This window comes from Prionailurus bengalensis, chromosome D1, assembly GCF_016509475.1.
Source record: "Prionailurus bengalensis isolate Pbe53 chromosome D1, Fcat_Pben_1.1_paternal_pri, whole genome shotgun sequence".
Lineage (NCBI taxonomy): Eukaryota > Metazoa > Chordata > Mammalia > Carnivora > Felidae > Prionailurus > Prionailurus bengalensis.
Window position 1 is genome coordinate 66,500,594 of NC_057346.1, and position 11,225 is coordinate 66,511,818.

Consider the following 11,225-nt stretch of genomic DNA (forward strand, 5'->3'; position numbering starts at 1 on the left):
TCCATTGCCAACTTCTAACTGTGCTCTTGGCCCCAGTTTCTTTACATGGTATGAGTGTATAAAACACAGAGTGCTAGTTTCACCACTTGGATCTGAGATCAGAGGAAATCAAAAACCATTAGCAAATCTTAGAAACCATTATACATGTTTTCCTCATTAGCTCTTGCAAGAGTCTCCCTAAAACATACTGTTATTCAATGGAACATGCAAATTAATAATGAAAAAGTTTGCTCAACTAAGATGAAGAGATTACACATGTATGGAGAAGACACATTGTAAAACTTTTTAAAATTTACATCTGAGTTTGTTAGCATATAGTGCAATAATGATTTCAGGAGTAGAATCCAGTGATTCATTCCCTACATATAGCACGCAGTGCTCATCCTCCTTAATGCCCCTTGCCCATTTAGCTCATCCCCCCACCCACAATCCCTCCAGCAACCCTCAGTTTGTTCTCTATGTTTATGTTATATTATTTCTTATGTTTTGCCCCCTCCCTGTTTTTATATTATTTTTGCTTCCCTTCCTTTATGTTCATCTGTTTTGTATCTTAAATTCCACATGAGTGAATTCATATATTTGTCTTTCTCTGACTGACTAATTTCACTTAGCATAATGCACTCTAATTCCATTCATGTTGTTGTAAGTGGCAAGATTTCATTCTTGTTGATCGCCGAGTAATATTCCATTATACTTTGGCTATTGTCAATAGCACTGCTATAAACATTGGGGTGCATGTGCTTCAAAACAGCACACCTGTATTCTTTGGATAAATACTTAGTGGTGCAGTTGCTGGGTCATGGGGTAATTTGATTTTTAATTTTTTGAGGAAACTCTATACTGTTTATTAGAGTGGCTGCACCAGTTTGCATTCCCACCAGCAGTGCAAAAGGGTTCCTCTTTTTTCCCATCCTTGCCAACATCTGTTGTTGCCTGACTTGTTAATTTTAGCCATTCTGACAGGTGTGAGGTGCTATCTCATTGTGGTTTTGATTTGTATTTCCCTGATAATAAGTGATGTTGAGCATTTTTTCATGTGTATGTTAGCCATCTGGATGTCTTCTTTGGAAAAGTGTCTATTCATATCTTTTGCCCTTTTCTTCAGTGGATTATTTGTCTTTTGGGTATTGAGTTTGATACATTCTTTATAGATTTTGGGTACTAACCCTTTATCTGATATGTCATTTACAAATATCTTCTCCCATCTGCCAGTTGCCTTTTAGTTTTGCTGATTGTTTCCTTCGCTGTGCAGACGCTTTTTATTTTGGTGAGGTCCCAATAGTTCATTTTTGCTTTTGTTTCCCTTGCCTCTGGAGACACGTTGAGTAAGAAGTTGCTGCGGCCAAGGTCAAAGAGGTTTTTGCCTGCTTTCTTCTCGAGGATTTTGATGGCTTCTTGTCTTACATTTCAGTCTTTCAACCATTTTGAGTTTATTTTTGTGTGTGGTGTAAGAAAGTGGTCCAGGTTCAGTTTTCTGCGTGTCGCTGTCCAGTTTTCCCAGTACCACTTGCTGAAGAGACTGTCTTTATTCCATTGGATATTCTTTCCTGCTTTGTCAAAGATTAGTTGACCATACCTTTTGGGGTCCACTTCTGGGTTCTCTATTCTGTTCCCTTGATCTGAGTGTCTGTTCTTGTGTCAGTACCATACTGTCTTGATGATTACAGCTTTGTAATACAGCTTGAAGTCCAGAATTGTTATGCCTTCTTCAGCTTTGGTTTTCTTTTTCAGGATTGCTTTGGCTCTTTGGGGTCATTTTTCTGGTTCCATACAAACTTTAGGATTGTTTGTTCTAGCTCTGTGAAGAATGCTGGTGTTATTTTGATAGGGATTGCATTGAATATGTAGATTGCTTTGGGCAATATCAACATTTTAACAATATTTGTTCTTCCAATCCATGAGCATGGAATGTTTTTCCATTTTTTGTGTCTTCTTCAATTTCTTTCATAAGCTTTCTATAGTTTTCAGTAAAACTTTTTTAAAGTTTATTTATTTTGAGAGAGAGAAAGAGAGGGGGCGGGGAGGGGCAGAGAGAGAGAGGGAGAGAGAATCCCAAGCAGGCCCTGAGCTGTTAGCACAGAGCCTAATGCAGGCCTCAAATCCACAAACCATGAGATCACGATTTGAGCCAAAGTTGGACGTTTAACCAACTGAGCCACCCAGGCGCCCTGAGAAGACACATTTTAAAAGGATAGAAAGGGGTGCCTGGGTGGCTCAGTCGGTTGGGCGGCCAACTTCGGCTCAGGTCATGATCTCACGGTCCGTGAGTTCGAGCCCCGCCTCCGGCTCTGTGCTGACAGCTCAGAGCCCGGAGCCTGTTTTGGATTCTGTGTCTCCCTCTCTCTGACCCTCCCTGTTCATACTCTGTCTCTGCCTGTCTCAAAAATAAATAAAAAAAACGTTAAAAAAAATTAAAAAAAAAAAAAAAGGATAGAAAAAGTGCCCACCAGAAAAAAAAAGGGGGGGGGCATTGAACTAGTATCAATAAGATCATCCTTTTCTTTAGTTCTCTGGTGAAAAGACGATAAAGATGGATATGAACCAACAAGTGTTGGTGAGAGTGTAAAGAAAAAAGAACCCTTGTGCACTATTGGCGGGAATGCAAACTGGTGCAGCCACTGTGGAAAACAATATGAAGGTTCCTCAAAAAATTAAATGGAATTACCATATGATCCAGTCATTCCACTTACTGGGTAGTTACCCAGAGAATACAAAAACATAAATATGGAGAACAAACTGAGGGTTACTGGAGGGGTTGTGCAAGGGCAGGGGATGGGCTAAATGGGTAAGGGCACTAAGGTATCTACTCCTGAAATCATTGTTGCACTATATGCTAACTAATTTGGATGTAAATTAAAAAAAAAAAGACATATGTACCCCTTTTGTTTATAGCAGCATTATACAATAGCCAAGATATGGAAGCATCCCAAATGTCCATCTTTAGATGAATAAAGAAGTGATATATATATCACTTATATATATATAAGAAGAATATATCTTATAATATATTATAATATATTATATTAGATCACTTATATATATTATATCTATATATATATTATATAGATATAAGAATAATATATCTTATAATATATTATAATATATTATATTATATCACATATATATTATAATATATCACTTATATATATATAAGAATATTACTTAGCATAAAAAAGGAATGAAATCTTGCCATTTTCAATGATGTAAATGTGATGAGGGACGATAAATCAAGCTGACACCCTGCAAAACCCTCCTCCCTCAGGTGGGGTATGTGTGATATTCCTGTCTCCATCAGTTTATAAATGTCTTTGTAAATCACCAGAAAAAAAGGCAATCTTATCAATAGCCTAGTCTCTAGAAACCCATAGACTCCGCTTCCTGGAGCCCTATCATCACCATCCTTTCCACAGTGATGTGAGGAACAAAGACAAGACGGAAATGGTAGATACAATTAAATTCCTTTATAACCTGCAGCCCATTGGCTAATACTTGAGGCAGGAGGAATATACCATTTCTCCAGAAACTCCCAACTATCTTAATGTTAATGATTGGCTACAGGGAAAAACAACCTTAGCTTGACAATAGCTAGGCCTCCAGTATCTTATGAGTCATCTTTAGCATATCAAAGTCCTTGTGGAAATGTCCCTTTGGCCTTTACCTCTTCCAACTCCAAGGTATATATATAACCAGTCACTCTTCACAATCCCAGTGTAGCTCTTCCTGCCCACGGGTCCTGTCCCCATGCTTTAATAAAATCACCTTTTGTTCCAAAGATGTCTCAAGAATTCTTTCTTGGCCATAGGCTCCAGACCCCACCACCACTCCAAAACCGCATCAGATGGAGCTAGAGAGTATAATGTTAAGTGAAATGAGTCGGTCAGAGAAAGACAAATACCATAGGATTTTACTCATATGTGGAATTTAAGGAACAAAACAAATGAGCAAAGGGGAAAAAAAAGAGAGAGAGACGAGCCAAGAAACAGACTCTGAACTACAGAGAACAAATTAATGGTTACCAGAGGAGAGGTGGGGATAGGCAATATAGGGGGATGTGCAATAGGTGAAGGGGACTAAGAGCATACCTTTTGTGATGAGGACTGAGTAATGTATAAAATTGTTGAATCACTATATTGTACACCTGAAACTAACATAACACTGTATGTTTATTATACTGGAGTTTTAAATATAAATAAATAAATAAGTAAATACTGGGGGAAAATACTATAAGAATGGTAAAAATTAAGATATTTTATGGCTTTTATACTTGTGATGAATTAATACCAAGTAAAGATGTATATTTGCATCATTAAAAAAATTAACATTACCAATCACAGCTTTATCCTAAATGTCCAAAATATGACTTTGGTAATATTGCCTCTCCGAAATCTTTTTTTTTTTTTTTAATTTCTTTTTCAACATTTTTTTATTTATTTTTGGGACAGAGAGAGACAGAGCATGAACGGGGGAGGGGCAGAGAGAGAGGGAGACACAGAATCGGAAACAGGCTCCAGGTTCTGAGCCATCAGCCCAGAGCCTGACGTGGGGCTCGAACTCATGGACCTCGAGATCGTGACCTGGCTGAAGTCGGACGCTTAACCGACTGCGCCACCCAGGTGCCCCCTTTTTTTTTTTTTTTTAAGAGATAGAGAGACTGAGTCTGTGAGTGGAGAGGGGCAGAGGGAGAGGGAGAGAGAATCCCAAGCAGGCTCCACAGCAAGTGCAGACCCCAACTCAGGGCTCCATCTCACAAACCCTCTCACGAACAAGTGAGATCAAGAACTGAGCTGAAATCAAGAGTCAGAGGCTTAACTGAGCCACTCAAACACCTCTCCTCTCTGAAATCTTTTTGGATCAGTGTGGAAATTTTATGTAAGGAGCAAGGCCCTCAAAAATAATGGCAATTGATTTCATTCCTCTTACCTTCATTTTCCTCATCTGTAAAATAGAATTAGTAATCCTTATCATATACAATAGATAATGTATACCTAGCTTTAGGCATAAGTACCTAGCTTTAGCAGATATTCAATAAATGTTATTTTTGGGTTATCACTCTCTTTAAAGTAATTGATCCATGGGGCAACTGGACGGCTCAGTCAGTTGAGCATCCAACTTGAGCTCAGCTCATTGTCTCCTGGTTCATGAATTCAAGCCCAGGATCAGGCTTTGGATCCTCTGTCCCCCTCTCTCTCTGCCCCTCCCCCTTTCACTCTCTCTCTCTTTCTTTCTCTCTCTCTCTTTCTGTGTCAAATAAACATTTTAAAAAGCTTTAAAATAAAAATATAAAGGTACTTGAGATCCAGAAACCCTTTGAGTAGCATCTGGGCTTCTGGTCTGTGATCTGCTTCAGCCACACTGAGCTTTATTATACATCCTCCCTGGAGGCTTATTCAGCAGGCATGGTGGGAAATAAGAGTGTTCTAATTGTAAGCTGTCCCTCTTGTCAGAACAATAAAACAACAAAATCAAGCATCGTTTCCAGTCTCCTCTCCAGCATCAACTGTGCTTCAGTAATCTAATGCTAAAGAGGTACCTAGGGTAAAACTAAACAGTGTGCACCCATCCAGTGGAGGCTACCATTTCATCAGAGGCCACAGCAGGAGCAGAACAAAAGAGAACCACAGCAGTGAGTTTCAGGGATGCATTCCTAACAAGAGGAAGCTAGCTATATAAGGAGAGCTCTGACTGTCTCATCTCTCTTCCTGACCCAGTCCCAAGAACTGGGACTGGGAAGGGGACCCAGTGCCCCAGAACATGATCCAATGCCACCCCCCCTCCAGGCACCCTCTAGGTCACTACAACAGGAGGATGATTGAAAAAGTCAAACAGTGTCCTCCTGCCAGTAAGTCTAGCTTGTATTGGGTGAGGCAGAGAACTTTGAACCAATCATGAGACTGATGTTTGAAACCAGATTGAACTGAATTGTAGTAGTCAAGTCATAGAATCTTCCAGGGGTGTCATTAAGGTACAGGAGACAGGGATTTGCCATCCCAGTTGAAAGTGGTAATTGAAAATAATAATAACACCGAATAATTACTGAATGCTTACCATGTGCCTAGCCTGTTCAAGAACTTTGCATACATCAATGTGTCTAATCTTCATAATAAGCTTGTGAAGTAGGTCCATTACAATCTCCACTGGATGCAAGAGGGAACTGAGGCACAGAGAAGTTAATTTGCCTAATTCAGGCTCTGGCAGTCCTGCTCCGTAGCCAAGCTTTCACTTAATATGTTCTACTGCTTCTTCTGTCCTGATAGGTTTAGATTTCATCATAAGCCAATTAGTAATATATGTGGAGCCCACCACATATCAAAACCATATAATGTGATAATGTGTGAGTTCAGAGTTCTCTCTTCTGCTTAAACAATAAAATATCTCAAGATATGAATTTTAAGAAATCTCAGCTTATTCAAACAAAACATTTTAAAGGGAAGGCCCACTTGGGTTGCAGGGTAAAGGCCAAATGAAAATCACCTGCTAAGAAGAGTTAAGAAGGAATCTGCTCTGTGTGCTACTGCCTGTCTCTCACTCTACTGTTATTTGTTAAGGAAGCTCTACAACCAATATGGGACTTAAACTCACGACCCTAAGATCAAGAGTCACATGCTCTACCGATTGACACAGCCAGGTGCCCCTGTCACTCAATTTTTTTAACAGCAAAGACTTTATATAAGAGAATAGTCCTCCAAAGTATTAATGTCTTTCTTAAGCAACATTGCCTCTTATTAAAGATATCTTCATTTTTTTCAATTATTTTCTTCTCTGATTCAATTTGACAAATGTTATTGAGCATCTGAATTGTGCAGTGCACTGTTATGATGCTTCCTTCCCTCAAGAAAAATCACACTCTACTAGGAGAGAAAAGAAAATACGTAACTCACAATAACTCCAAAAGGATTATAGTACTTGTTCTGGTGGTTCTGTGGGAGCCCAAAGAGGTGAATGCTTGGTTTTGACAAGGTGTGTCAGGAGGCTCCATAGAAGAATTAGCATTTGAGTTGGATTTTGAAAGATGAGTAGGATTTAGATAGGTAACAGTGGGGAAACAGCGTTCCAAGGAGAAGGAAACCATAAGCAACTCATGGAAGCATAAAAATGTATGGCATGTTCTTGGAAAGCAGTAGTCAACAAAGCAAAAGGAGGAAAATGAATATTGGACAAGGCAGGATTTAGACAAGAAAGTGAGAATGGAATGGGGTAGAGGAGAAGCGGTGTTGGTGAAGGAAGCCTATAAAACTGAGCTTGAGCCTGGAAGAGAGTGTGGATTGCCAGTATTAGAGGTACTGGTAACTAAAAAAGTGCTTTGAGACTAGATTAGGGTAAGGAGAAGTTCAGTTTGGGACATATTTATAGTCTTTGCATCTTATGCAGGTGGAGGTATTCACCAGGACAGTAAAAATCAGGACCTAAAGCTCAGCAAACTTTAAGGCTATGAATAATAAATGAGGAAATGATACGTAGGAACAGCCTATGAATGAGACAGAAAATTGTGGGAGTAAATAAAATTATTCAGCAAAGTGGGTAGAGCAAGAGGATAGGATGTCCAAGAACAAATCTCAGAGATCTGTATAGGGCAAGTGGAGAAAAGAAAAGACTGAAGGATACAGAGAGAGAGCTGTCAGAAAAGTAAAAGGAGAATCCATGGATGGGGGGAGTCACAGAGGCCAAAGTAGAAGAGATTCAAGAAGGCAAGGACAGATGGGGCACCTGGGTGACTCAGTTAAGCAACTGACTCTTGATTTTGGCTCGGGTCATGATCTTGTGGTCAGTGAAATTGAGCCCTGAGTTGGGCTCAGCACTGACAGCGTGGAGCTCGCTTGGGATTCTCTCTCTCCCTCTCTCTGCCCCTCCCCTGCTTGTGCTCCCTCTATCTCAAAATAAATAAATAAACAAACTTAAAAAAACAAAAAGAAGGCAAGGACAGTCAACATGGCAAAGAAGAATGGAAACTGAATGAGAATCATTGGGTTTGGCAACTAGAAATTGATGACCTTTGAGAGGTTTCCCTCTCAAAGCATAGATGTTTTCTCTACATCTTTTAGAGAGTATACAACAAAAGCTATTACTAATTTTCTCTAGTAGTTTTCTTAGTCATTGTCCTAGTCAGTTCAGGTTACCATAACAAAATACCTAGACTAGGTGGCTTAAACAACAGATGTTTATTTCTCACGGTTTTGGAAGCTGGGAAGTCCAAGACCAAGGTGCCTGCTGATTTGGCTCCTGGTGAGGATTTTCTTCCTAACTTGCAGACAGCTGCCTTCTTGTTTCCTTCTTCATCTGGCAGAGAAAGAGAGTTCTAGTATCTCTTCCAATGCTTAGAAGGGCATTAACCCATCATGGGGGCTCCACCCAATCACCTCATTTAAATCTAATCATCTCTCAAAGGCCTCCCCCCTCCAAATACCATCATATTGGGGATTAAAGTCTTCAACATATGAAATTTGAGGGGACACAAATATTCAATCCATAGCAGTCATGATTCTTTGGGTTGCAACTAAGAGAAATTCACATCAAACTAGTGCAAAGAAAAGGTATTTCAGCAAAGCATCATCCCCTTACCATCTTTCTATTTCTTTCTGCACAGCTGTTTTGGCATCCTCTGCCATCAAAGACTAGCTCTCAATGTTTTGACCATGCATATGGCCAAACATGACCATTCCACAACTTCTAAGAATGTGCCTCCTCCACTCAAGCATCATGCAGGTACTGAAGTAGAATTTCTCGAATCTAATTATAATTCCCAAAGAAGTTTGTATACCTGAAACCAACTCTACCTTTGTCAAGTGTTAGAGGCATGAAACAGTAACCTTCCTTTTTTCACAGAAGATTGTCTGAATTAAGTTTCTGTTATAGCAATCGAAAGAGTTCAGAATTTTTCTTTCTTTGTTTTTCTTTCTTTTTCTTTCTTTCTTTCTTTCTTTCTTTCTTTCTTTCTTTCTTTCTTTCTATTTTTATTTTATTTATTTAATTAATTAATTACTTTATTTATTTATTTTTACTTATTTATTTATTTTAGAGAGAGAGAGCACACATGAGTTAGGGAGAGGGGACAGAGGGAAAGACAGACAGAATCTTAAGGCTCCATGCTCAGCACAGAGCCCAACTGAGGGCTCGATCCCATGACCCTCGGATCATGTCCTGAACCAAAATCAAGAGTTGGAGGTTCAAATAACTGAGCCAGCCAGGTGCCCTGAAAAAGTTCAGGATTCCTGATGGTAAAAATTGTTAAACCTCAGGATGGGTTCCAAGAAAGGCTTTCTTTCTAAAGAAATTCTCCAAGAATTGTCTAGAATGGACAATTCCTTTCTTAAAAAGGCCTCAAATCTAGATTTTTCCCTGTCATTTCAAAAGCAAGTGACCAAGAAGAAATCACCCAACTGCTTCATTACCTGTCTAGGGAGTCAGGAGGTGTTAATATTCCAATTTGACAAGTACACATGGGCACAAAGATCCTGAATTATTTTCCTTTTTTTAAAAATATAATTTATTGTCAAGTTGGCTAACATAAAGCGTATACAGTGTACTCTTGGTTTTGGGGGTAGATTCCTGTGATCTTAATTATTTTCTATTGTTATCTACCAGGTCAACACACCTGCTAGGAATAGAAAACCCTTTTTAGCCTCAGGAATACACTTTTTTCTTTCCAAAAGTAAACTGCAACATATCAACAGTTAACAACAATGAAGGTAAACTTTTACAGCTTATTTATTCCACTGAAGTGAACACTAGCCACCCACTTAGCCAAGTACCCTAGATTGCTTCAGGCAAGTGAACCCTTGAGCAGGAGATATAATTGGGAATTACCTCGTTTAGCATTTAATCTTTTTCACCCAGTTATTTCTGTATAGCTTTCCTTCTCTGAATACTCTTTCATCATTTACTCTTTGGGGAATCTGAGCATTGCATTGCCTTTTGAGATCTGGTTGTAAGGCATTTCAAGTCCTTTGGTAAGAGCAGGATTTCCCACTGTGAGAAAGGTATTTTACTAGCAACAGCTGTTACCTCGGGGTGAGGGGTAAGGGGTGGATTGTGCAGGACTTTTACTTCCTAAATGAAATATTTCTGAAATGTTTGAAATGTTTACAATGAGTATCAATTGTTTTTGTAATCAGAATATAATGTGAACTCATATTTCTTTAGCGTGTTCAATGCCAAATAAGAAGGCAACCCACACAGAAGATATTTCAGCTGTGGAACTCTCCAAGGGGATGGTATTCTCTCTAGCATCTTGCACATTTTGTCCTTTTTCTCTTCTAATGATGAAATCCTATGTTTTTTCTACAAATTTTAATGTCTTAACGGAATTATGATAACTTCAGGTCTCTGCCTCCAGTCTTGGCATTTTCAAGTAATTACCCACACTTTTACCAGAGTGATCTTTTTAAAACACAAATCTGAGCATGTCACATCCCTGCTTCAAATTGTCTGAGACTCCTCCGCCCCTGCAAGCCCCAGGGACTCCATGAACCAGTCCTACCTACCTGCTTCTGTAGCCCCATTGCCCTTTACCTCCAGCTCTGTTCTTTAAGTTTCCATAATACCAGACTGTTATAAGACACAGCATCTCAAGGTTTAAACTGAGACATCTCCTTCTCTGTGTAGGTGAGGAAGTACAAAGGCTGCTCCAAAAACTTGACTTTGATGGCGCTGGACTCAGTTGTGCTCCTGTGATTAAGACTGAAGTTATATAGATGGAGGCAGAAGTGTTGGCACTGAAGTGGGTGGAGTGTCATCACCCTACTGATCATCTGCAAACATCTCCTCATTCCTACCTTAACAACAGTAGAATCACCAGTACATCTCTCTATCCCCCTTGATACTAGTTTTCTCTGTGGTTTTCAGGGCTTGACATAACTCTCTGGTGGCTGTCGTGATGTCTGCTAAATGGATCATCTGGTATTTCTAACCCAGAAACAACCTCAGAATGAATGTCATGTAGATCACAGGCTGCTGTGGCTTAGCCCTACTGGGCCTCTTGAGTTCCTGTTGTTGCTAAAGGATCAGGAAGTGAGGGTGGGGATGGGCGGAAGGGGACTTAAGAAGAAAGAGAGGCTACACCAGAGTAGTCCTGTGCCCCAAAAGACTGTATTATCAAAGGCCAGCTTGTTCCTTGCCTACTCTTATTGTGCAATAATTGGAAGCACTCTAAGCTTTTTCCTCTTGGTCATGAACAGTTCATTATTGAACTGGTGTGCTATAAGAACACAAAAAGTGTGTGGTAGTGATTG

The 11,225-nt window shown here is 39.6% G+C and overlaps 1 protein-coding gene across 1 annotated transcript in view; it reads right to left on the bottom strand.

Annotated features, from left to right (window-relative positions):
* TMEM41B (transmembrane protein 41B) overlaps positions 1-3,991 on the bottom strand; it is a 40,901-nt gene extending 36,910 nt beyond the window's left edge. Inside the window, exon 1 of the mRNA XM_043580615.1 lies at positions 3,986-3,991. The gene's annotated coding sequence lies outside the window, so the exon portion shown is untranslated. The remainder of the gene's footprint in view (positions 1-3,985) is intronic.
* Between the last annotated feature and the right edge of the window lie 7,234 nt (positions 3,992-11,225).